This window comes from Cygnus olor, chromosome 12, assembly GCF_009769625.2.
Source record: "Cygnus olor isolate bCygOlo1 chromosome 12, bCygOlo1.pri.v2, whole genome shotgun sequence".
NCBI classification, from domain to species: Eukaryota; Metazoa; Chordata; class Aves; order Anseriformes; family Anatidae; genus Cygnus; species Cygnus olor.
This window is the reverse complement of record NC_049180.1, coordinates 15923239-15949950: the sequence shown is the minus strand read 5'-3', so window position 1 is coordinate 15949950 and position 26712 is coordinate 15923239. Positions and strand designations below refer to the sequence as shown.

At 42.5% G+C, this 26712-nt stretch overlaps 1 long non-coding RNA gene across 4 annotated transcripts in view; it reads left to right on the top strand.

The window, feature by feature from the left end:
• Positions 1 to 16116: 16116 nt before the first annotated feature.
• Positions 16117 to 26712, top strand: part of LOC121076725 — a 42065-nt gene continuing 31469 nt past the window's right edge. For 3 of the 4 annotated variants that reach the window (XR_005823683.1, XR_005823685.1, XR_005823682.1), the window contains exons 1-2: positions 16117 to 16237; positions 18032 to 18141. This is a non-coding gene — a long non-coding RNA (uncharacterized LOC121076725). The remainder of the gene's footprint in view (positions 16238 to 18031; positions 18142 to 26712) is intronic. The other variant, XR_005823684.1, reaches the window with a different exon arrangement.

Sequence of the window (26712 nt, the reverse complement as noted above, 5' to 3'; positions counted from 1 at the left end):
TTAGGTGAATGAGCATGTTAGCTGGAATAATTACAGTATTTAATAGAAGAGAAATTTTAAACACCTTAGCAAATGTGTCTGTGGGAAGTTAAACAGCAGCTCAATGACTTGTTCAGTTCTGAATTTGCTTTGGGCTCAGCTCTGCAGAACATCACAGGGGAATGAAATTCTGGGCTCGCTGCAGTCAGGAGGAGTCAGAGACTGCAGAGCTCAGTAGTACCCGTATCTGTCCGTGGGTTTAGCCAATTCTCACAATATAAAGGCAGTGCTATTTGCTCAGGTAGATGTTGCAGTGTTGACTTAATGTTTAAAATGCACTTTGAGAATAAAAATTCCAGCTTGGTCATCTTTAGTTGTTCTGTGTCTTGTGATAATTGATGCTTTTTTTGGACCTCAGCTTAAAGATTTCACTTAAAATGCACGCAGAAATTTGTAGACTACCTGATCATGGAGAAAAATATATAGCACTTTATGTAACAAAGTTATCATTAGAGAAAAGGGAAATCCAAAAATAATTCTTTGTTCAGAAAGTTTGTGATTTTAAAGATAATGATTAAAGGGAGGATAGTGACGTCTCAATCAGCAGAACCCAGATACTGCAAGGACTATTGCTTAATATAGAGAATCCATATACTTAAAGACTAGATAGTACCTATTTTGAAAGCATGCTCAAAGGAGCAGAAAAACTCAATAATTCAGTAAGCTTGACGTGTCAAAGAGGCTAGGAGTAGGCTGAGTCCCACTTCTGTAGTAACTAAAGGAGGGCTTATATGCATATATACGGCATCTTTTTAAAGCATATTGCAGCTCCAGCTGTGATGTGAGCAGTCTGACCCCTGAAGGGGGGGAAGGATACATTCCCACCTCCTGCTGCCCAAAACAGGGAGGCTTTCAAAGCTAGAGAAGAGTCCTGAGTTGCCCCAAATCCAAAACCCTAGTAATGAGAGTTAACCATCACTTGGAGTGAAAATAGTCCCATTACTTCTAAATGTGTGTGCTTTGACTTTTCAACCTGAGTAAGATCCAAGGCTGAGATGGGATGAGTCAGAGAATAAAAGACCAAAAAGTTCGTGAATTAACCCCCCAGTTATCCTCCCTTTCCCCGCTCACATCCTTTGAAGTATTCTACTTTTCTCCCTTCCCAGAAAAAGCACTGGGGACAGAGGAAGAGAAATAAAACATTCCCAAGTAACCCCTCACAGCTACAAATAATGAATATTTCATATTTTGAGTTATGTTTTATATTCCCAAATAGCACTTAATTTCTTCCCCTCTTCCCCCATCTAGCTTTAATTAAGTCTCATCCCTTGCCTTGTGAAACGTTGTTACCCCCTTTGTAACAGTGTGCTTTCAGGTGAGTTTCCCCGGGCTTATTCAAACCTTGTTTTGTGTTTTTTGAAGTAATGTGAAATATTTTTTTAAGACCATCTCTGTAGTCCAGCTCTGACCAAGTCAAGAAATACCTAGCAAGGTATTTTCTCTTAGTGCTTCTTTCTGACTTAGAAAATTGAGCTAACTTACAGAATAAAGTAAAATAAGCAAGAAGCCAAATAATTCAGTGGAGGGATCTCAGTTTGAGTGTCATCTGCCTTGTCTCCCATATGAAAATGGTAGGTATAAATTCCAGCTTTAATGTGCAGGCATCCCATGCACTGATTTTATTCCCCTGTGACACATCTGTCATTTGGCAACAGGTTCGTCTCAAGCACTGAGTCCGCTCCTTGAGCTGGAGCTGTGCTGGCCAGTATCTCCCAGATGGTTGGAGCTGCTGGGGCTCTCCTAGCTCCTTTGCTGTCTCTGGAAATTTGCCACACCTTCATTATAGTGCAAGTTTGGGTTTGCATTGCTTGGATGGTTCAGGTCAATACCGTGTACTCATCTCAGGACGTTACGTTAATAGTGTATCAGAAGGTGTTGAATATACTGAATTTTTGTCCTGTATACCTCACAGTGGAAAGTCACATTTTTCTTTTATGGTAGCTGCTCCCATTTGCTTGGTATGTCCATGGGCTGTCTTCAGGGTCAGGTCCTCACAGGTGCCAGCAGGTTCTCCGTGGTAAGGCAGATGTACCTGCACAGTTGAAATGCAGGGCCTTGACATAGTGTAAGCCAGATATTTCCATGGGGAAAAATATTGCTATATATAAATACATCAGTGTGTACTGCAGCACGCTGATGTGGGGCAGCCTCTTCCTTGCTGTGTTTTACAAGGTTTTACACGCATGCACACACAAAATTCAGACCTGCTAAAGGAAGATGCCAGTCTGTGGTGTCATACTTGTGTGAGGGGAGTGGGGCAGGACCAGCAGGGATGGCAGTTGTTGACTGAAGTCCTTTTCTCTTCCATCTCCACATGTCTCAGCTAATTGGGATCCAGAAGTCCCCCTTGTTCAGAGCCACTGCTGGGCAGTGTCCTGCTCACAAACCTGTGACTGTTGTGTCACAAGTGGATCCCAGAGGTAAAAGCCCATCCAAACAGTCTGACTTGCATCTTCTCCATACCATGCCTTCATTTCTACACGGGTGTTGCCACAAGTGACAGGCCAGGGAAGTGAACGCATCTTTCACTCATTTGTATTTGAGAAAATTTATTTGAAAGACTCAGTTTTACAACTTGTTTTGAACAGGCTGTCCAGGGTGAAAAAGTGTATGGGATTGGATCAAAAAAGCAGCAATCTGTGGTGGGCTACACTATGGGTTTCTAAGTCAGCAGTATCACTTACGTGATTCGTGGTTCTGTATGCTGCACTATGTGCACTCCTGTGTTACACACTAGGACTACTCGATACCTTTTTGTCAAAACCTCCCCCAATATTTTCTCCTGATTAGGAGCGGTTGCTCTTCATCGTGAGGTCTTTGTAGCTCTAATAAAGCCTTCTTTCTCCCAGGCAATCTGGAGGCATTCTGGGACCACGCACACGGCTGTGTCCTCTCGCTCCGGCACTGCCCTATGACCTTACAAGTAGGGTCAGTCAACATGCTACAAAGCTTTCCTTGCCGTTTATCAAATAACAAAGCAAACCAAATTACATAGTTTCTATAGCAGGCCACTACAGTATGTAAACTGCAAAGACGGCTTACACCACTTGCTCATTCTGCAGCACCGACAACATGAAAGGCCCTTTCGTTCCAGTGCCCGGAGCCCGTATTTGCCTATCTCACCTATTACCAGGCAACAAAGGGGCTGCAGAGGTTGAGCAAGCAAATGGAAAATGAAAATGGAGGAAAAAACAATTGCCTGGCTTCGAAGAAATGTTTGTCTAAAATGTATGCTGACATGTCTCAGGCAGTTTGTAGGTGCTGAAAGGCCCCTTTCTCAGGCTGGGAGCTGCTCTCCCTGTGCAGCAACAGAGTCCAAGAAGGATTGAGGCAATGTCTCCTTTTCCTGCGTAATGTATTTATCCTCCTAACTGGTGAAATGCTCGATAGCTGTCATGATTAATGAGTTATATTAGTATGTTACCTTGGCCAGTCCCTCTCATGCATGTCACTACATCTGTATTTTCAGAGATGTGGAGCAGTATTGTTTACTCCAAACCCATGAGTGAAGCTGTGGAGAGATCTCTTCCAAATCTGTTTCTCTGGAGGAAGCAGCCCCAGCTCGTTCCCGTCACTGGGCTGCCGGTGGGCTTGGTTCATGCCACCAGAGCACAGCTGGAGTGGTGTCAGCTGTGTGAGCAGCTCCTGCCCAGCTGGCCTGAGCTCTGTCAAGTGTCTGTACCCTCCGCTAGGGGACCGGTCACAAGTATTTAGTCTTAGTCATCTGCCTGCTGGTGGAGCTGGATTTGGAAGGAAATCTGTGCTCACAGCTTAGGATCCAGGTACTGGAGTGCTGTGTCCCAATCTGGGCTCCCGGTACAAGAGACACGGGCATACTGGAGTAAGTTTCAGAGGCTGGGAGAGCTGGGATTGTTTAGTCTTGAGAAGTGGAATTTCAGTGAATTTCAGTGCTGTTGAAGTGCTTCCAAGGATGGAAGAGCTGGAATGTAAGTGTGGAGGAGAAACATCCTCCCTTGTGAAAAAGAGCTAGTATGTAGTGCTATGAGGATATCCGTGTGCATCCATAGAGAAACTTTTCTGAATTTTTTTTGAATCAGCAAAACAGTTGTTTTAATGAAATGAGCTTTATCTAGGCAGAAAGCGGAGAATCATTCCCAAGGAAAAAGAAGCAAGGGGTAAGTGTAGAGCAATGAATGGTGATTGCACAAGAGTTGGCAAATGCAAATATTTCCAAATATAATGGCATTAAGTGTTCGTTGTGAAATTAGATCGGCTTTTTAAAAGCTGCAGGGTGAAAAAACACAGTATTCAGCTAATTAGACAAAGTTAAAAGATAATGTTAAACACTTTTCCTTCAGAAAGTATTTGTCTGCACTACCATGCATTTTAAAATAGAACTGCTTGAGATGGCAGTGTTATCAAGTAATCTGCCATTAAAGGAATTATAATTCAGGTCTTTTTAATTCCCTATTGTGGAAATCTTTAAATTAGAACATATCTAAACTGAACAAATCTGTAGTTCGCCTAGAACAATGCTGACACAGATCTCTGATGTTCATTAAAAAATTTTATGCCTTGATTTCTTTATAATGCAACATGAGGAAATTTCCCTCTACTTGCTGGGTTTGGTGCCCAATCCCGCTTGTTATTAAAGCATCTTTAAATGTGTAAGTGGTTTAATCAAAGTTGGTGAGACTCCTGACAGGCTTAGATGGGCTGAAATTTGATGGCCTCCAGTTACCATTCTTCACTTTGAGCGTCATGAGTCAAAGGCTATCACTTTTAAAAATACAATTCAAGTTGTTAGTCATCAAAAGTGTATCGAGTGGAGAATATTAAAACTGACATGAAGTGAATGGTTGCTTTGATAACTTACATCTGTGCATTTAAAACCAGGCCTTCCTCTTGCATATGCTTATCGGCTGTTAAAAGTGCCTTGCTCAGCAGCTTTGAGGTTCTTTAATAGACTATGGCAACAAGAAAGCTTGTTGATGAACATCCTTTGTAATCAAAAAAAAATCCTCCTACTAATCGGAGGCAAAATATTCTATGCTTTCAATAGATATTTTATAATCTTTCACTGACATAAAGCAATTTAAATATGGTGTTTTTTCTTGAGCCAAAGGAATGTAACATTAAATACATGTAACGTTAAATGCTGTAGGACAAATAATGTTACCAAGTAGAGTATATGCTTCCATTCTGTTTAGTTTGAACTTTTTTTTGCAGCTAAAACTTTTTAAGATTGAAAGAATTGGTGCAGGACTGGGACATAATTTGAAACAGGCATTTGGTTAGTATTGGAAGTTCAATGTATTTTTTATTACTTTTTTTTAGTTTGGATGGGATTTGCTGTCCTCCTTCTAAAGACATCACTCATCTAAATCTTTTTTTGTTTTGCTCTTCGTAGCCCAGATTCTGGTTATACAAAAAATCTTGTGATATGCTTATCCTTAAGCATGTGCTTACATACACACTTCTGTAAGGATCCAAGTGTGTACTGGTGTAGCTTGTTGAATTAAGGGCCAGAAGCATATGGTAATTTGATTATAAAATGTACTTGTCTATCCCTGGGGCCCATGGGCATGCTTTCAGTATTTGGTATAATATTTTCAGTATTTGCTACAAACATAGTCACCACAAAACAAATCTGAAAATAATTCCACAACTCATGCCACATGTCTGCGATTCCCCACGTAATCTGCGCATGGGGAAGCAATGAGCTGCTCCTCTCAGACCCTCAAACACGGTAGTGCACAGCCTTGGGGACAAATCCCTATGTGGTCAGGGTCACCCTGTGTTCAGGGCTTTGAAGAGGTGCCTAACTGTCTCGCAATCTGTACGCCATAAGAATCTACTAAGATGCATTTGTTCAGATAATTAAAAGTATGTTTTCAAGCAGTAATTGTGAGGTCATGCACTGCCATTCAAATATTTGATTTCATTTAATTAAACTGTGTGTTACTGTTCCTTACAAATGCCTTCTATCTGAAGAATTTTATCTCATTGCTTTTATTTGGGATGTATCTGGAGAATATTGTGCCTGGCATGAAAGTAGTTACTAGTTTACTGGAACTTTTTTCAGAGTTGCAAGGGGATTTTTTTAGCCTGTCTCAAATTAATGGAGTGCTCATAAAAGGAACTCGCTGTTCTGTCTTTGTCTACTGGTGGAAAGACTCCCACAGACTTCTGTAGAAGCTGGTCTGGGTGTAGAGATGAAAAAGATGTTATTAATGCTGTGAAAATGGAAAAAAATGAAGAACAGTCTTTGTAAAGGATCTGCCTAACACACTCCCAATTAAATTGGTCCAAGCATAAGTAATGTTGCCAGTCAAAAACACCCCAAACCAATTGTTTGTCAACATTTTGTATTATTTTCTGTCTCAAAGGAGCTGCACAATAATTACCCAATGTGTTTACATATCAGAAGAAAGGGGGTTGGTGGATAAAGTTCCTTTATGATTTTTTACATTTATCAGATGTCATCTTTAAGAAAATTACTCAGTATTTTTGGAAAAAAAAATGAATGTGCTAGACAAATGGTACTTGATGTAGGAGTACTTTTGTTGTTATGAAAAATAGCAAGTGAATGCTGGGAAGCTTCAGTTGGGAACAAAAATTATAATAATTTCCCTTTTCACTAAAGCTAGATTTTATCAAATTGGAAATGGCTTATGATAATTTGAAAACAGCATAATGCAGACTTACAGTGTGTAAATAACAAATTATTAACTTTAGGTGGTGGTTTGTTTGTTTCTTTCCTTTTTAAAGTATCTGGTTGTGGACAGAAAGGCAAATTCTACCAAGAGGAACTTTTTTTTCCTGTGCATGATATGAATGTAATCTAAAGTAGCCCTGGGTGTTCATATGTGATTTATTTTAAGTATTTATACAAGAATAAAAGCCATTGAGATGAAACATCGCATATCTAGAGTAGCCTGTCTGCACTGAGAACAATATTGATTGCTATGGCAGAAAACTGTGATGTCAGGTCACCTTCCAGCCATTGATTGTTGATTGTCTTCTTCCAAGCTGCCAATGATGACTGCATTAATTGTGCTGCTGAACTTAGCAATTTCCTATGTTTTTGCCATTTTACCTCCATCTATTTTCCTAAAATGATTGAAATTTAATAGCCTTAAAAGGTTTGAAATAGAAACTAAAGGAGTTTAAAAGAATAATGTTTTTTAAATGCTCATTGACAACATTAAATAAAACTAGTGTCATTACATTTCCCTTGGCAAGACTTGAGCAAATTTGAGAACGTGGATGGGGAGGGGGGGAAAAAAAAAAAGAAAAAACAGGAAGAAATGTAACGGTTTGCTCGGGAAAGATTCCTGGAAAATGGCAAAAAAGGAGGAGCTGGTCTGTGGTCTGCAGCCCTGTGTTAATGTCTTATTTTGGTGGTTTGTGTCAGTTCAGGTAGGGCTTGCTGACACTTACCTGTCTTTATTGTGTATGTACTTACGTGCCTGCACATCTATTTAATCTGTTTTTCTTTACACATGTATGCATGTGTATAGGTGTACAGGTGCATAGAATGGAAAGCACCTTCACCGTCTGTGACAGAAGGACTGGTGGTTTTCAGTTTGTGAAATAATAACAAATGAAAGCTGTATAATCTTTCATAGTTCGCAGCAAAGTAGTTTTCAGAGCACGGAGATATGCCTGGGGTTCTTAGAACGTCATTGTAGCCAAAAGTTTGCTGGTGGTTCCTTGAAACATGTATTAAAGAATAAGGCTTTTTAGATTCCCAAATCTTAGATCCTTTCAGTCAAGCATGCTTGTCAGTATGCGGAATGGTTTTCCCACGAAGAATGATGGAGTTATCCCAGAGCTTTCTCAAAACTTGCCTAAGCCCGCTGCCCAGATACCAGCGTGCTCGTGTCCTGTCATCCAGCCCTCCCACATAGCAGAAGGGCACTACTTTGGGGCTACAAGTGGTCATCTTGGTCATACGGGTCACAGCCCATGCTTGGCAATACTGGTTTTCTAGAAGAACTTGAATGTTCTGGAAGAAGATTACATCTATTCCTCTGATGCCAGTGCCTGCATTTGCAAAATTGTAATGAAAGTTTGTACGGCTGCAGCTCTCTTGGTTCTAATGCCAAACTGAAGTGTCCCAGAAATTCTGCTGCAGCAGGTGGTGCAAGTGATCAGGTCCTTCCCCAGAGTTAATTTTACCTAGGTACACTCCTGTGGTGAGGGTGGCACTTCCTAGAAGATGCAAGTTGAGCTTTCTCTGCAAGTGGTGGTGGTGGTGGTTTTTGTTGTTGTGTTTCTCTTTTTTTGAGCACCTGCTGAGTGATTTAGAGCAACCTTCTCATTTCCAAGCTTAAGAATTGAATCAACAGAGCTGTTATGGCACTCTCTAGATAACTGTCAAGGTTCCTTTTGCTATTCTGCTATTTCATTCATTTATTTTTCACTTTTAAACATACCTGAAGATGCACAAATGGGACTCCTTTTGTGGTACTTGTGTGACTACATACTGAGCATTCAGACACTACTAAACTGAGTGGTGTACTCAGCTTGTGATAACACCCAAATATCCCAGCTGGGGTAAGAGTCCTCTTGTACCACGTTGCATGGACGTACCCAAAGATGCTTAAATTCCAGCTTAACGTGCAGTGAGCAGCACTAATTATGGGCGAAAGGAAAGGAAAAGGTTGCCTGAATATTTTCAGGAGTACAGCCTATGACTCACCCATAAATCCCTCCAAGGCACGTGTGGTTTGTATGTACGGGCAGCACTGCAGAGCGGAATCCTCTCCTCCTACTGGAAGAGCGCTGCAGAGGAAAGGGTTTGAGTTTTCAAGAGGGAAAGGTTGGAACACAGCAAGGAACCAGAGGAAAGGGTTGGTTGCCCTCATCTTGCCATCCTTATTCCTTGTGTTGGCAGTTTATATGTTTAATTCACATGATTCCTCTGGGTCTGTGATTTTAAAGCATGAATCAAGTGCTGAGCAAGCCACTGTAGCTGGTTCATAGCCATTGTCCGCTCACCTGCAGTGCTGCTCTTGTCCCTCTGTCCCAAAGTGAACATCACGTCCCCAGACAAATCTGGATCCAAGACCTTTGTCCTTCTTTATTCCTCTTTCAGATTCTCAGCTCATTTCAGCTGTGATGAAAGCTGTTTCTCAAGCCAAATGTGTACTGTTAGATAGCAGCACCATTGACAAAGTGTCTCATTTGAAAGCATCGAGGCATTCATGATTCCGTGCAGCGAAACAAAACTCTGGATTTCTTTAGGTATTGGTTTTATTGAATTATGTACAACATCACATTGATGCTGCTTGTTAGCCAGCTTCTTAATGTAGGAGCATTTAACATACATTTTTAATACCAAATGTACTCATACATTCATGATTCTTAAAGTATTAATGGCTTGCAAAATAAGGAGGGTTGGAAAGTATTAATTTTTCTCTAAGTGTGCTCTTACGTAGAGGTCAGGCAAGATTTCAAGCAGAGCTTGCAGTGCTAGAAGCATAAGCCCAGGCACCTTACACACGCCAGAAAAAGAGCATCTGTAAATGTTGTTACAGGGAGATAGATGTACCATGACGTTTCAAAGGCCTGGAGAGGCATGTGGAAACTGCCTCTGATAACACAGCTGACAAATTAACAGTTTCTGGTGTGAGGCTCTTTTAGAAGGCTTTCCTCTTTTATTTTATTTTATTTTTTTAACCTAAGTCTGGCCACATGGATTTTGGACAAGAGAGAAAAGCAGACTTAAAGAGCTGATAATTCAAGTTGTTGCAGTCACTGTTCCAAGACTCAATTGGAAAGGCCGCCCCCATCCTCCTCCCCGAACTGACTTGAAATGTGAGACCTTCCATAAAAATGGGGGGAAAGAAGCAACTCTCTTAACCCCTGCCTTTGATGATTCTGTGGAATATTCCTTAGGGAAACTTGTCCACTGAGGCTGGTTTCAAGGCTGGTGCGATAGGCCAGATACCTCTGGTATATTGACCTCATATTCACTTTCTTTTCTATGTTGTTCATTAACCAAATTTTAGTACCTTTGTGTCCATTCTTCCTCCAGACAGCTGCAGCTTTGGGGTGGTGTTTTGTTTTGGTATGGCAGCAGCTGCCCAAGTGTCAAAATTTGCCTGTTCCTTCAGATTATACACAGGGACCATTCCTTTTTTTTTTCTTTCTTTTCCTTTTTTGACAGAGGATTTATTAAATAAAAATGAGGATGGCAGTATTGTTATCTGGGAAGATCAGATGTGTCATGTAAGCTGTAGAGTTGGGCACCTGCCATCAAATATTTAAGACAAAATCTTAGGATAAAATGTAGCACAATTTTTAATTTTAAAATCCCTTCCTACAAAACCATTCTCATAGGTGCTTAGTTTCTAAAGGAAAGAAGACTTAAAACTACATTTGATAATCAAATTTCTCCACCTATGTCCTCGCTCTTGAAATATGCCTATTTAAAAATAAGCAGTAATACATTTCCCCAAACTTCAGTTTTGTTTTGGTTTACAGCCAACATTTTTGTACGTGGATAAAGTACTAAGGAAGTGTCGTTGTAGTGTTGTACATAGCGCTCTATGGAAGCGTAAATTCCGAATTAACATCAAACTAAAGAGCAGCTGAATGCATTTTAATAAATGTATACATGTCCCCAATGACTTCGGTGTCTAGTAGCCAGACAGGGGAAAATATGCATACACATTACAAGATGTTAGGAACCTTTCTATCAAAAGTAATAAGCGGTTGTTTGCTAAGGTGGTTGGCTTACGTTTAGACTCAAAAAACTGCAAAACAGATTAGGCTGGGGAGAAGAGCATTCGCTAGTCCTGTCCAGTAATGTCTGTCTGCTGATTGCAGCTGGGCAGGGAGAAGTGAAAGATTCAGCTCTGTTTCATCTGATTTTGTGAAAGAAGCAAAAAAGTAGTGCGTGATTTTGACACAGGACATCTGTAAATGACGAGAGGTTTACTGAAGTATTTAATTTCAGTAGCAGTAAAAATGGCCTACTGCTCAAATCATTAAATGGCTAGAGCTCCAGCATTCTTTCCTACGACTTTACAAGTTTACATTAAGCGTGCTTTCAGTTGTCAGGCTCCTGGTGTGACATATTGTTTGAGTCAGGCTTCATCAATCTACAAAGCGTTACTTGAGGTCTGATGGCATGTGTGCACACCCAATATACCGGGTACAAATGGAAGTGATACAGGATTCTGTAATTACTACTTTTCTGTTTAACCCGTAAATATTCTGTGCATTAAGTTTCTGACCTGAATTTTTCAGAAAGCAATTAGCTGCTTGCTTTATCTGCATAAAGGAGACAAAATGACATGGTATTGATGACTCCTCATGTGCAGATGTTTTGCTTTTGGCACATCTGTGTGCAATAAATCCATTTTCTGTGTAGGAATGGTGTTTTATTATATGATTTAATATGAAATCTTGAATAAATAGTTTAAATTGAAATTCTTTGGGAGCAAACCAGAATTGTTTGCAATAGCTAAGCACACTGCACATATCCTTTTTTATGCACTTAAATACACTAGCCAACTGCTTTAAAAAAGCAACAACTTTACTAATACCGCATAAACAGATAAATGTGAAAAATTATCTTATGTAGTCTGTCTGTATTTAATTTGTTTCTTCTGTTTCTCTTTCTGCATCTGGGTGAGCCAACAGAATGGGATTGCAGCTAGAGCGTGGCGGTGGTGGTGAGGAACTGAGGTGAGGGTGTGTGGAGGGCCGACAGGGAACATTGGCTCTGCTCTGTCTGTCTGTGCTCTGTCATGCATCCGTGATCTGGGGCTGGGGCAAGGCAAGAGCAAAGCAAAATCTCCTGTATTATAAAACCTGTGCAAATTACATGCTAAGGACAAATATTGTACATTTGCAGTGAACGTCTGTAGAGAGTGGGATGCGGTCCCCAGCCCCAGGCAGAGCACTGGCTGAGCGACAGAGGTAGTTAGCCCACAACCCGAAAACCGAGAATGTGTTCTGATCAGTTCCTCACTGTAATTGTGAGTACTGCACACAGCAGGACTAAGTCATTAGGCCAACGCAGGCGTTGAAGGATGGGATGGCAGCATGCCCTGTCCCCCGTAGGGTCTCATGGCTGTGCAGGAGGTCTGGGAGAACATAATTTCTGCAGCCTTTGTGGTTCCACTCCCAGAGCCATTCCCCAAGTGATGCTATAGCAGCTGCGTGAGGGGCCTTCCTCAGCAGCAAAATCACAGGGAACGCTCTCCAGTTCTCCCCCTTCAAAAGGGAACTGCTCTTCCTAGCAGGGCAATCTGGCTGTAGTGATGGAGCCACGTGAAAGAAGGCACCCGTTCCTCTGGCAGTCCTTGCAGCTCTCTCCACAGGAAAGCAAGCTAGGCAAACAGCAAGTATTCCCCTTTCTTCAGGGATTTTTGTTTTCCATCTTAAACACCTAAATGGGCAATGTGGGCTCTTTTCTTATCTATGGTCAGTGGACAACGAATTGCTTCCTGCCCGTGTGACCATCCCGCAGGTAGCTGCGTGGCTGTTGTGTTGTTTTGCTTTTCCTGTAGTCAGCTGGCAGGTCTCAGCAGCCAGCTAGTCAGCTTCGTTACCAGACAGAGCACGTTTGTATGAATGAGGGCAGTTCAGAGGCTTTCTCACTCATTTGTCCCACCAATGCATCCAGACGTGATGATTATGGGGCAGTGGTGCACAGCTTTTCTGTCCTTCATCTCTTTGCTTGTGAAGGGTCAGTGTTGGTTATCTACACATGTAGATACATGGATGTGCCTATGCTCAGGCCTATTCAGAGCTGTTTATTTCAGCTGACAGCACCAAACGTTTTGGAGTCATGTGTTTTCTGAAATATTTTGCACATGATGTCCCATCCCGGTGCAAGTGTATCAAGCAGATATCGTAAGTTACAAATACACATTTCTAGACACCATTCTGATTTTTCAGGTAATGCCCTAAATCCTGGTGAACTGATCTCTGGTAATGTACTCAGTAGTAACCCTAGGCATCAAAAGTGGTTTTTGTTCGTTTGTTTTTAGTTTTAAGAAATGCTGGTTTAAAATAGAAGCGTGTGCAGCTTTCAAGCTTATGGTGTTACCAAGGCCGATGTTCTGGCTTTTATTCGGTATGGTGTGAGTCCTAGGCATGTCTGCCTAGCCTGAGAAGTGCTGTCTGTGCATCTGACATCGGTTCCCTCCCTCAGCTGAGCCATGTTACACCACGAGTGGTACTTCTGCTCATGGCTGAGTGACCGCATGCTGCGAGCAGTGCAGCATGTCCCAGGGCTGCCGCACAGAAGCCGTCAGTACCTGTCTGCTTCCAGCCCTGAAGGCTGTTTTATTTCCATTCTGTCTCCAGCCTTTGCCCCCATGACTGGTCTGGGGCTGGACAAGAGAAACAGACTGGGTTGTAGAAACTGGCAGCCCTGGGTGAGGAGACCTGCTTTACGCAGCAGCAGCATGTGGCCTGGCACCAGCAAGCCCCTCTTGTGCTCCCAGACACAGAAGGGAACTCCACTGGGTTTGCAGGACATTGCATTTGCTAATATCAAGTGCAAGAGAAGCTTTAAGCAGCGTTAAGAGAGAGAGAGATATAGTGGTCTGGTAGGCGAGGAGCAAAGTCAGTCAGAGCTCTGGGTTCCTGTCCCCGGCTGTGCCAGATGCTCGCTGCGTGACCTTGGGTGACAGACTGCTTCTCTCAGTGTCTCAGTTTACGCATTAGTGAAATGAGAGTAGTGATACTTACCTATCTCACTGGGGCTCTTTGAGGCTTAATTAATTGATATTTGTAAATCACTTTGCGATCCTGTAGTGCAAGTTGTTAGAGAACTGCCAAGTATTTATCCTCTCTGTTTTTTTCTCCTGCTAGTCTGCACTCATCCATCTAATATCTAAAAGCATGCTCGCAGCTAGCAACAGATACTAGCCAAATTGCTCTTAACAGGAGATGTATGGAAGCTTTTACAAAATTACTTTTGCAAATTACCGTGCTTTTTGAAGTACCATGTGCAGAGATGCAGTGAAGCAGTGCAGACAAGTGTCTGTGCTACTCACTGAGCTGACTTTGGTTGTGATTTCTTATGTAATATCTTTCAGTGGATCCAAACGTGCAGGACTGTTTTGAATTTCAAATGGGCTTTTCTTTTAATTGATTTGCCTTTGGAAAATTCTTCAAGGCTCCTAAAATTTTTTCCTAGGTCTTTGATTTCAGGTAGGCTTGTCAGTAACTGGAATGTATGCCTTGTAGATTAGGACAGCAGACGAGTGTGGAGATTTATTGCCATGGCTTATTTTGCCATTTCCTCTCGACTTGGAAGGAGCGTTCAGACCATGTCCCGCACGAGACCTGAGCTGCGCAGTGCCTGGGGAGCTCAGCAAGGGCAGAGGGTTATCATGGGCTGGGAGAACCCGCTGCTGGGCTGCAGGAGCACGTCTGGGGAGCCTGTGAGGGGCTTGGGTGCTAGGGGCTGCGAGAAGGTGGCAAGTGATCCATTTTAAAAATAAAGTGCACTTCTCAGGAATACTTTGCATGTTTAGCAGAAGAAAGAGAGCGTGTTGCTACCATATGTTGATAACTTACATTCCAGTAAGGATGGGCTCTGTCAAGTGACAAACCCTGCTCCACCCACCCCAACTGCCCAAAATTTTGATCGTTCGCTCCTTTTCCCACACACCTCTCTTCCCCTAGCACCCTTCTTGCTCCCGGTGCCACTCCATTTCTTCTCCAGTGAGGACTCGGGGCTGTGGCCAGCACTCGCCAAGGGAGGGCAGGAAGGGCACAGCGCTCCTGGCACACCGGCTGCACCAGTACGAATGGGAGCCTGCCAGTGAGTGTAGAACAGACAGGAGCTGCCCTGGGTAAGCTGGGACAGCTCACGGCACCTTGGTGCTTGTTTAGCTGAGCACGCACTAGTATTGTGAAAGGAAAAAGTTCAACAGCACTGAAATAGGAAGAGCTGTAAAAACGGAACCAAAACCCCATCTCCAAATCTCTGAATGCAGAGCCAGCCTTTACAAGCCTGCTGAGCCTCTGAAAACTTCCTTTCCCAATAGTACAGCTCATCTCCTGTTGCTTTTCTTTTTCAGTACCTACAGCTGGAGGAAACAAGAACATGCTAAGGGTTTTATTTCTCACTGGAATTAAATGTAGAGATACTGATATTTCCTGGTAGAAATAAATTTACAAAAATAAGATCAGCACAGCATTCTCAAAATGAAGGGGACTGCTCAGCTATACATCCTGGCTTCCAGTCACTCCTTGCTCTTCCTGTGGCTGCAGGAAACACCCAGCTCCTGGCTGCCCTCAGGCTGTGTTTTTTGCTGAATCTGAAGCAGCTGAGGGCTGAGCACACCGACAGAAAGCCTTGAGACCTGTGCAGTGCACATGGCACCAAGCAAGAGCCCAAAATTTCATGTTCCCTGCTCTGCATCTCAAAAGTTTGAGCTCCTCCTACTTTAAAACTGATACGCTTCCACAGGACGTTTCTTTTTCTACCAGCTGGTGTTTTCTCATGGAAAAACATCTCCTTGGAAAATTCCCAGGCAGCGGTAGTATTGGGGCCCAGCGCTCTGCTCTTTCCTTTCTGGTGTTTCAGGACCATCTCTGTGCCTACCAGCTGAAAATCAGCCCTAATTTCTAGCAGTGTTACAGATGCTCATTGCAAGGAATGTAGAGAAGCCTGGTAAGGGATTTCTGGGGTTTGTATTCATTATTCAGCAATAGCTAAAACAACGGTTCTGGCTAAAGCACAACTTTGTTTTAGTTCAAACTCTCTATTCACCTATAATAATCTCATTTTACTCAAAACTGAATCAAATGCAGGAGTCAGCAGAGTTCTTGCATTGACACTTATTATCTAGTACTGTGTATGCTGTCCTCTCCTTTCTTCTGTGCTCATCTTTCCTTTTTCTTAATATTTCTTTTCCATCTTATGTTGCCATTTGAAGCTTCATCTCCTTCCCACTTCAATCCTCTTTGTGCAGAAGTGTATTCCTAGATCTGCACCTTACCGCTGCCTGCGTGTGCCAGCTCTGCCCCTTTCGCAGGGATCCCAGCAGAAAACCTGGTCATCAGTGATCACCACCTGGTGGTGTCACCACTGTTGATGTCACAGAGCGCTGTGACACATGCTGTGACACACTCTGTGCACACACACAGCACGTTTGGTGGCAGAGCACCGGAGCAGGTTGCCTGGAGAGGTTGTGGAGTCTCCTTCTCTGGAGATATTCAACACCCACCTGGATGCCGTCCTGCGCAATGTGCTGTAAGTGATCCTGCTTGGCAGGGGGTTCGACTGGATGAGCTTCAGAGGTCCCTACCAACCTTGCCCATTCTGTGATTCTGTCACCAAGCCATACAGGGTGTCAGCATGTTTCGTATTCAGGCCACAATATGTTTCCTGTGATAGTAAAATGCTTGTCCTGTGAGTTGGTTTTGTTTTGTTAGTTTGTTTTAATTTAAATCATTTCAGTGATGCAGCGTTGGCCTCAGCACCATGCATGGATGAGTTTAGTAACTGAGCTGCTGCCTGGGCTGGGAGTTGTCAGCTCGGTGGTGATGGAAACTCCTGAAGTTGGCTGGAAATCCATTTTGGAATTGCACTCTTAGAAAACTGTACATAGAAATGAGCATTGCTGTGGACAACTGAGCCATAGGGAGCTTTGTGCTGGGTTTTTTTTAACCACTGCTGATATTTTGTGTGGTGGGCTGGAGACTGAAACATGTACACAAGGCCCAGTTTGGTCCAGTGAATGGATTTGTTTTGAACAGGGCTAGACTTCGGGGAACGTCTTCTAGTAACGGTTAACAGCGGTGGGAAGAGCACCAAGTCACCCAGATAATGCAAGCTATCAAGAGTGCTGTAGGGAACCACCTATTGTGCATGAATATTCCTGCCACTGTTTTTTGCACAAAAATAGAGTGCAAGTTGGAAGAGTTCCCGGGCAAGTCTAGGGCAGGTAAATCATGCGCAAGGCTTTAATTTTCTGATGTTAAACAAATGGCCTTCAGATGAATGAATCGAAATGTAAATAGCAATCTGGTAACAATTTGGTGATTGATTTTTAACTTTGATTCTAAGCATACACTTTTGGAAATTTATCCTTTATTTTTATGAAAAACTTTTATGGTAGGTGCAGTTTATTGGTCTTCTTAATGATGGCTGGTTTCACTGCAGAGGAGAAACAAAAGAAAAAAACAGACTTAAGCTGCTCTGGAAAATAACTGGAAAGTCGGAATGGACAAGAGAAGTCCTCAGATCCTAAATAAATGATAATGCACTTCTGAACTATCCCTTCCATTTAGGATGGGGCAGAACGCAAAAAATTCAGAACAAGCCCTCCACAGCTGAGCACAGAGAGATTCAAAGCTCAGGCTGTGAAAATTAATGGAAGAAACATGCCTGTGTTTCCTGCCCTGTTCTATAGGTAGTTCTGCTGGTTTCAGATGCTCTAGTTGTCTGGTTGGTAGTAATTCCTTGTCCAATGCACAATGTGTATCCTAAGTGTGTTTTTCTGCTATCTTAGTCCTTCAGTAACAGCCTTGATGCATACTGCTTGTGCCCCCGTCATTTGTGTTTTCCCATTAATGAGTTTTTTGGGTTTGTTTGGTTTTAGTTGGTGGGAATATGGTCAAGAAGAAGGCTTGGGTAGGACTTTAGCCTGAAAATGTGCGTTCAGTTCATGGTCCAGGCATATCAGTGAAGGCCTTCCAACCAACCAATTATTGATTTTGAGGTGACACTCAAGGGACTGCCTCTCAGGAGATGCCCATATCCTGTGTTGGACCCTTGGAAGCATCTTTTTGCTTCCAAGTGAAATTTCCATACTTGATATGGTATTAAGTACCATATGAATCTTTCCACAAAGGCATCTAAAGAAGGGCATCCCAGGGTATTCCATTTTCTGGCAATGTTTCACATCAGATTTCATAGTCAGGAGAAGTTGGAGGGAAGGAAAAGGACTGAAGTATTCAGTGAATTAGGCTGAGTCACAGATAGACCATAGACAATTATACTACTCAAAGACCCCCTCTCTTGAGATTTCTTTCTTGTCCCCAGACATTTCTGCCTCTTGATACTCGTTGCTCATGGAAAAAGCCACGTGTGAGGGTCTGAGCTTGTGAATCTGACGGCAGGACTGAAGCCCAATCTTGTGTAGAGCCAGTCAGGTACTCAGCAAACATCTGTTGTTGTCATATCTGGCCCAGTATCTAGTTATAATGTATTAAAAACAAACACTATGAGAAATGAAACAGGATTTTTATCTGTTGGAATTTATGAAGCAAATAGTGCCCGTGTGTGTGCACGCACGCTTCCCCAAAGAGCGCTGCTTAAATGACTGTTTGCGAAGTTGAATAGCTATAGGGAATTCATTTGGAAGTAGGCTTAAAATACAATTAGCTTGCTGTGCAAAAACCATTATGATAGCTTTGGTGCTTCCTTACTGACAGAGAGTGTAGGGGTAGCAGTGAAATTGTACAATAAATCTGCTGACCAGCCATGAGCGTTTATTTAAAAGAGGGCACTCAGCTGCAGTTCCAAAATCAGCTGCAGTATATTCTGCTGAAGTACTTTGGCTATAATTAGTGGGGTCCTAAATGAGATAAGAGTGGCAATTTAATTATCAGATAACTTTAACATATGCTTACAAGGATTCCAACTTGATAAAAATTGTGATAATGTTTTCTACTTGGTGAAAATATCAACATCCAAATATTTAATACAGTCGCAGGAAATTTAAATGAAGTAAATTTTCTGAGTAAGATGAGGCAAAGAGCTTTCCACAGCCATGTGGTTTCCTTTTAATTTTTGATGAATATTTGTTCTTCTGAGGGTTACATAAGCAATAGCACAAAACTCTGAAGCCCTCTTTCTCCCTTTCTCAGTGGTAGGAGTAAAGGCCCGTTTGGATCGAGTTTATTCAGAAAAGCGCCTACTGATAGTTGAGCTTCACAACCGTGCCCCAACTTCATGATGTGAACTAATTCACGGGCTGAGAATCCTCTATTCATTTTGCTCATGCAATCCAGCCATACTTTATGTAAGAATGCGGAGAAGAAAGACAAATAGTTTATCCTCTAAGCCACCCAGCATCCTGTTCTTGATATTTCAGTAACATATGCTAACATATGCTTTCCTCAGGAACTTCAAAAACATGCTTTACCAGCAATGAAAATAGTACCATACATCGAATTCAACTTTAAACCTCATAGTTTACCTCTAATACCATTACCTCATGTATAGAAGAAAATGTAAATCTAAAATATGCTGGTGATTATAACCTTTCTTCCTGACAGACACTGCAATATAAATGCACATAAATTGAATTTCTTCTTTAAAGAAATTTGAATACCTTTGGAGCATTTTAGCAAATCATCTCCAGCCCTTATGGCACAACTTCAATGGACTGTGGAAAAGTGCTCTCCCTATGGCATGACTCCTGAAATAGAAGGACACAGCAAGGCACAGACATGCCAAGAAAAATAGAATGTGCTCCATTGATATTCAAAATTTATTTTATTAAACTTGCACAAAAGACTGAAAAACTGGAAGCTGGTTTTATTAGAAAAGGCATTCAGATATTAACCCTGTGAGTGCTGTTTGCATTGCTTGTCTGGGAGAAATAGCAATGGCAGATAGACAGTTTGAGCAGTTTGACTTTGCTCCCTAGAATAGTTGTCTGGTTCCTTGTGTTAACCATTAAATCAGAAACCATGAGAGTGGGTAAGCACTTAGAAGATCCTGATGCATCAGATAAGAATTCTTCAGAGGGGTCGTCCCTTGGGGGAGAAATGAGTGTATTTGAGTAATCTTATGCTAATTAGCAAAGATGCCAATTGGTGGATAACAGCCATATTTCAGAATCCCGTTTCTAAGAGAACATATGGCAGTGTTCCTGAATACCATCAGCTGTCAGTGTTTGTCTTAGAATAGGGACGGGAAATAAAGATGCCAAAAAAAGTATTTTTCGTTGCGGCAAATACTAATATTTCCATAATATGCTGGAAGGATACACTCGCTGAAGTTTCATAAGTGTGGAGAAGGGCCAAGTTTGCTCTGAGTTGGTTGGATCGCTGTTCTTCAGTCAAAACAAGGCAGGTGTTTACTTTAGCAAGGTGAGGCTCTTCACTGTATTAAAGGTTTTTCCCTCCACCTGCGTAGCGCAATGTATGTAACCTACGGTAATCTTGGGGATTGAAAGCGCTGCTCATTGATGTAGGCTTGCAACATGATCTATTTTAGGATGATCTACTGCCAGGTAAACTCACAGGTTAAGAAAGTTACCTTGGTGGTGAAATATTGCCCTTAGCCTTTGGCTCCACATATGGTACAGACTTCCCAAATTCAGAACTGTAGAAATTGGTAAATGCCGTAATTTGTCAATAAACGTGTGTGTGTGTGTGTCAGCCCCAGTCTGTCATTACAGTTAATGGTCTGTATGAGTTTTTATTCCTGCTATAACCACCTATTTGCAGACCACAATGTAATTTATGCATAAACAGTTCTTCGTGACAAAAATCAGGTATGTGATGTGAGCCAAATCTTTTTAAAACAAAACCTGTTTTGACATAGAATTTATTTATTTATATTCTGAAGAAATAACTTTTCTGTGAAAAGTTATGAGAAAATATTTGGTTCATTCCTTTTTCTGAGTGACAGCACGGGGGCATCTGGGGTGTGTGGAGTACCCCTGTGGTGCTGGACAACTGCAGTGTTCCTTGGGAGTCCTGTGCCGGCAGAGCAGAGTCTGGTTTTTCATTGTAGAATATGTAACCCTCCTCTCCTTTTCTCCTTTCTAGTTAGAAGAGGGAGTGGGGAAAAGTCTCAGAGCTCTTCACTGGCTTAGGACCAGATGAGGGTTAAGGCTGGAAATGGCTTTTAAGATCTGGCCTTTAGATTCATTTTCAACAAAGCAATGAAGGCACTTAAGAGTTTGAGACTCGCCGAGAGGCACTGATTCTTATATGCCAGAATTAGTGTCTGAAGATGAAAACAGTAATTGTTTTTTGAATGCATGTAGACATTTTCCTGCTCTTTCAGACACCTGACTGCATTTGGGAGTCTGCCCCTGCAATGCATCTGAATGTCCTGTGCTCAGAACGTGAGCTGGTGCTGTGCCAAGTCAGCTGGAGCCGGGTGTTTGTCTGGGCTAGCAATCGAAAGTAAAACTTGTTTGGGTGTTTGGTGTGGCTATTTCAAGCTAAATTAATTGCCTGTCCCATCTGTAGCAAAGATGGGAAGAGAACAAGCACAGGTGCTTCAGGCCAGTGCTGTGCTTTAGCTGCTGCAAGACAGTTGCTGGTGCTGACACAGCAGCAGTCCTGCAATGAGCACGGGCAGGCAGGGATACCCGCTGTGCTCGCGCAGGGCTCAGCCGGGCAAATGCTGCCTGCAGGGTTTGCTTTGATTCCTGGCCCCCTGCCTCAGTCCATGGTGAAGGCAAGTGCAGCCCACTGCTGCTGGTCCATAGTCTATGGCTTGATGGTTGTTTTAATCGACAAAAGAGCCATGGCAGGCAAGGGGCAGCACAGAACTCCAGGTGTGCACGGAGACGTCACCTCAAGTCGTGCTGGTACAGAGAGAGAGCATAGCAGCCAGTCAGGAGCACTTGTGAAAAGAAAATTATAATGCTGGATATATGTATTACGTATTTTACGTATGTGTATATATATAAAATACAGGCTAGAAATTGTTTGATGAAACGGCTACTTATATTCTAGGTTACTCTGTGTCAGAAGAACAAAGTATGATACAGGGCTGGCAACTTGCCTGGCTTTATCATGAAGTATCACGGCTCTCCTGTACGTAGGTCTATCTCCCAGACTCAGAGGATGGTGGATTCTTTAATTAATAATTAATAAATGCGTCTCTCATACCACGGTCAAGAAAAGCTTGATAATGTTGAAGCCAATAGCTTCAAAAAACAGAAGGAACATAAAATGTTCCTCCCATAAATCTCTAAACTTGTAATCTCTAGGCCCTATGATTTTTAAGACAAGTTTCCGATTCTGGGACTCAGGTCACAATACGTGAATATTTGGGGTTGGTGATAATGTAAAGGATGACAGTCACTTGAGCATCTGCCTGTTGGTTCTCCCATTTGAAAGATCAGTTCTTCCTGGAAGAATACTTCTTCCCTTCCAGTATTGATGAGGTTGCTGTGTCTTTGGCAGCTGATTGTTTCTTTTGGAGATCTGAAATATATATTTTAAAAAGAAATATGTAATCTCCCCTTTCCACAACCCCTGTAAAGATGGTCATCTGGAGATAATCCTTAATCACAACTCCCGCCTCTGAAACTGGGCTTTACAATAGGAATGCTGGCAAAATGTTAACTATGCCATAACACAATAGTTACGTAAATACGGGACATAATGTACTTAATATGCTAATCTCTGAGTATCGGCAAGCAAAATCTCACTGGAGCAGAACTCACTATGGCGTAACAGCCGCTTGCTTGCAGGAAAAAAAGGGAAAGAATTGCAAACCCTGGGAGAGCGATCTGCTTCTTCTGGTTAGCCCTGGCATTTTGGGGAGAAGGAACAGCACTTCTTAATTTTCACTTCAACCACTAGCTGTTTTTTTTATGGTATGTCCTGCCAGTTAGGCTTGATTCTGCCATGTTTTTGATGATTTATTTTTGTTTGACAATAATGTAAAATACAAACCATCTGATGCTAGGCTTTAGCTCCATTAGCTGGGAACCACAAACCTATGCCATGTCACTTTTTCTTTTTATAGTGCTGTTTCAAACTTACTGGCATAATTGATCGATCTCTTTCCTTGTCTGGATTAAATGATGTTCTTGGCCAGAGTTTCATACCGGGAAGCCAACTTTTCTTACTCTTATGACTCCCACTTCAGTGTTGCACAGGACTAACTATATAATATTCAAATGCCTCATTTGTAAACACACAATTATGGACGCAAAATGTACTTCTTAATGTTTCCCCAATTTGGCTCTGCTGCTACACTAGCGATGGCTGCTGGCATGCAGACCAACTAATTTGCGCCATGCCAGCACTCAGAAAGCTGAATTAAATTGAGCCTGGATAATGTGCAAATACTGCAACCTAATGTTTTTAAAAACAGTCCCTAAAGAACATACATACAGATGGGTTTCTGTTAAATACGTATATCTGCATGCACCTTGTGGGGCAATATATGGATTTTTAGCAAGGATCCCGTTAGCAGAGAGATGCTGGCATGTTATTCCTGATGTGGTCCTTCCATTATTACGTTTTCAGCCTTGTAGGATGAAGGGATGACACCCAGCCCTTGTTCTCTCCTGTAGGCTGCTGCATAGGTTGAACAGGATACAAAGGCTGGGCAGCAGACCCCTGTGCTGCACGTGGGGTCCCACCATAAGGCACAGCGCCAGGTGGATGCTGAGCAGGCTCCAGGGGGTAGATCCTTTTTTCAAGACAGTCCCCCATTTCACCCTACGTGCACTTTAACATAAATGTCTTATTGGCCACCTGTGGCAGGCACTTTGTGCTCCATGCTGCGCACCCCTAGTGAGTCCCAGCAGGTCAGGAAGGTTCTTGTGGGAGCAGTGTCCTTGAGGCACCAAACCATGGCATGCGACAGAAAACACTTTTAATCCTTATGGAAATACTTTTGCCTCTAAGTTATTGTTGTTATTGAACTCGTCCATATATTTCAGCTTGGCTCCCTTCAAACCAAGGAGCAAATTTCAGTGGGGAGCTCTGCCTGTCCAGCAGCCCTAGCCTAGGGGACCCCTCGTGCACAGTACTTGGGTCCATGTGCTCCAGTACTCTCTGTAGTGGTAAAAGAGAATAGGAAAAAGATCTTAGGGCACTGCAGAAAGAAAGAGCTTTCCTGAAATAGGACCATGAAAAACCTTTCCTATGTTTTAAGCCTTTTCACATCTGTGGGCTGTTCGGACGCGTTAATCATGAGCCAGCAAATGCTTGCTTCTGTGGAGACCTATAGGGGAGATAAAAGATCTGGAGGGGATGTGGAATGAGGTAGGGCTGATTGTTTTAGACTTGCCAGGTTTCTGCAGAGGATTTCCAGCAGCTGAGGCATGTGGGGCAGTTGCCACGGCTGGGTGCTGGGTGGCAGGACTCCCGTGAGCTGGTTCCATTTGTGCAGGGAAGCAGGTTTTGGCTAATTTACAAAGCAGAGTGAAATCAAAAGGAAATACCATTTCCTCAACTACAAGGTATTAATATCCTGTTCAATTTAATTTCAGCCTTCTGTTATTGTGAACCCTTTAATACATAGTGTCAGCTTGGCAAGGATTTTCCAACAATATCAAAGGAGAGTTTACCCCTGAAATATTGCCACAGGAATTGCTGGAGCTTTCCATGAGAGCTGTAGACTCTCTTACAGAATCTCCCAAGCTGCAGCGATGGAGATGGCTGCTGCAAAAAGAGCAAGTGCCCTCTGGGTGGGGTGCTGCCCCAGCACCTCTGCACAAGCTCAGGTGCCCTGCTAGGGATGGGCGGCGCTGGAGGGCCATGAGTGAGAAAGCATTGCTGTGTATTGAGCAAAAAACTGGAGGGAATGAAATTATACAATGTGAAATGAACAATTTCTGTCTAAGGAGGTGAATTTCTGGTCATACAGATATATAGCCCAGGTATGGCCAACAGGAGCACAAGGAGGGGTAAGTCCTGGGCTGGGGGTTGTTTCTAGCTGCGTGAGCCTTCTCCACGAACTCGTGTGCAGATAACCTGGCCATGGGCGAGATGCATCAGGTACGCAAGGAGACTGCTTATCCCACACACAGATGTATTTCTTTGTGGTGGGAGATGAAACAGTCACACATTAGTAAGCTAGAACTGCTTTGCAAGAATCTCATGCTGTTATTTAAAAGATAAATACTATCCCTCTTCAGTTGATATTGATTTTTCTGATCAGGTAAAAAGGGCATTTTCACAAAGATACTTCCTGCCTTTAAATGCCATAGAACTTATGTTAAATTGACCAGCAATTTTTTCATGAAATTGTACTGTGGTCCCATATTTGCTCCTGTTCAGACAAACCACAGATGGTTTGTCTTTCAGCACAAAATAAGACAAAGTCTTAAATTAGTCATAAAACTACCAACAATTTTAATTAAGCTGAGCTTTGAAAACAGAGCTGAATTCCCTCATGTGCAGTTTTTAGATTCCTAGTTTGGGTTTGTGGCTATTTATTTTCTAGGGACCTGTAGCAGGACCCCAGAGCCTGCAGCAATCACCGCCTTCTCGGGAGTTACCTACCAGGACGAATGATACAACATCTCAGTGCTCGTTAGTATTAATTTCATGAACAATTTCTGAATTGGTCTCCCAGTGCTGAAAAGTGGGACAAGCTATAAGAAACTGAGGATAGAAGACGTTGGCAATTCTCTTTCACAAATCCGTTTGTCTTAGGCATGAGATTTATCTTTCCATTTGAATCCAGGAAAACCAACTAAATCGATGTTCCATGAAGGTCTTTTTTTTTTCCTGCTTTATTAAGATATTCCCCCACAGTGGCCCTTTTCCCTTATATTATTAACATATTGTCTTTGGAGCTACCCCCATTTCAGAGAGGACATACTCTGAAGTCACCAGCTAGATGACTTCAGCAGTACCTTATTCCCACTGACCAGCGGGTGAGATGAAGTTTTATTTAGGCATTCAGTGTTGAATCAACAGCTTCGCTTACTTCCCCCATATCCACCATCTACCTCAACTGTTTGTGTTTGTTGTTGTTTTGGTTTTGTTTTTTTAACTTCTAATGAGAGGGTCTCTCATTGCGGTGGCCAAACCGCTTGTAGCACCCGTTCCCGTTTCCCTGAGCACCCAGCTTACAGGATGTTGCGAAACATCAGGAAGATGCAGCTTGTAGAGCTTCGGTTTTGTTGCCGTACGTGAGGAGTGTTATCCAAGTCATGTGGCAGCTCAGACATGTGTTTTGAGGTTTTTGGTGTGTCACTCAAGCCCCTTGGCCCTGTGTCCTTTTCATGGCTGGATGATGAATTTCGTACTGGCAGAATATGCTGTTTGTGGAAAAGAGATTTTGTGTGGAGGAGTTGCCAACATATTTCCTTAGACTGACATCAAAATGCTGTCAGGGAAGCCTTGTTCTAAAATGTCTGTGTGTGAGTGTTTATCTGTGTATCTGGGTATGTATTCAGGGCTTTTCCACAATTTAATAATAATGAACTCCTAGACAAATGCATCTGTAACTCAGTGTACTCTCTGCTGGATCTGTAGCCGTCACTCTCAGATCCTTTATCTCAAACTGATGGCAGCCATGCCTCCAGCGTTCAACTGTCCCTGACAAATGCCGGGAGTTGGCTGAGAAGACACAAACCAGAACTCCCAGAAATATCCAGCATTGTTCTGACTCTTGGCATTATCGTAACAAATTTTCTTCATTTTCAATTGGCATCTCTGGGATCTTACGATCATGTGACAGGGTCAGGTTCAGTATGAGGATTCTCTTCGTTTCAGAGCCATCCAGTTTTCATTCAGTAAGTTTCACTTTTTAAACCTCAAGACAAATATACGGTCTGACTCCCACTTGCCGCATGACACCACATGACAGTGCAGCAGACTGTTTAATTGTTTCGTGCCTAAACTTACTACAGATTAAAAAAAGAGAGAGCAAATCTTGCCTGCGAGAGAAGTGCTTTGTTTTTAAGCACTTTGAGATTCTCAGCTGAAAAATGGTATTTTAACTGCCTCATCCAGCTTCGATATTTTGTCATTGGAAAATATAAATTGCGTAGGGGCTTT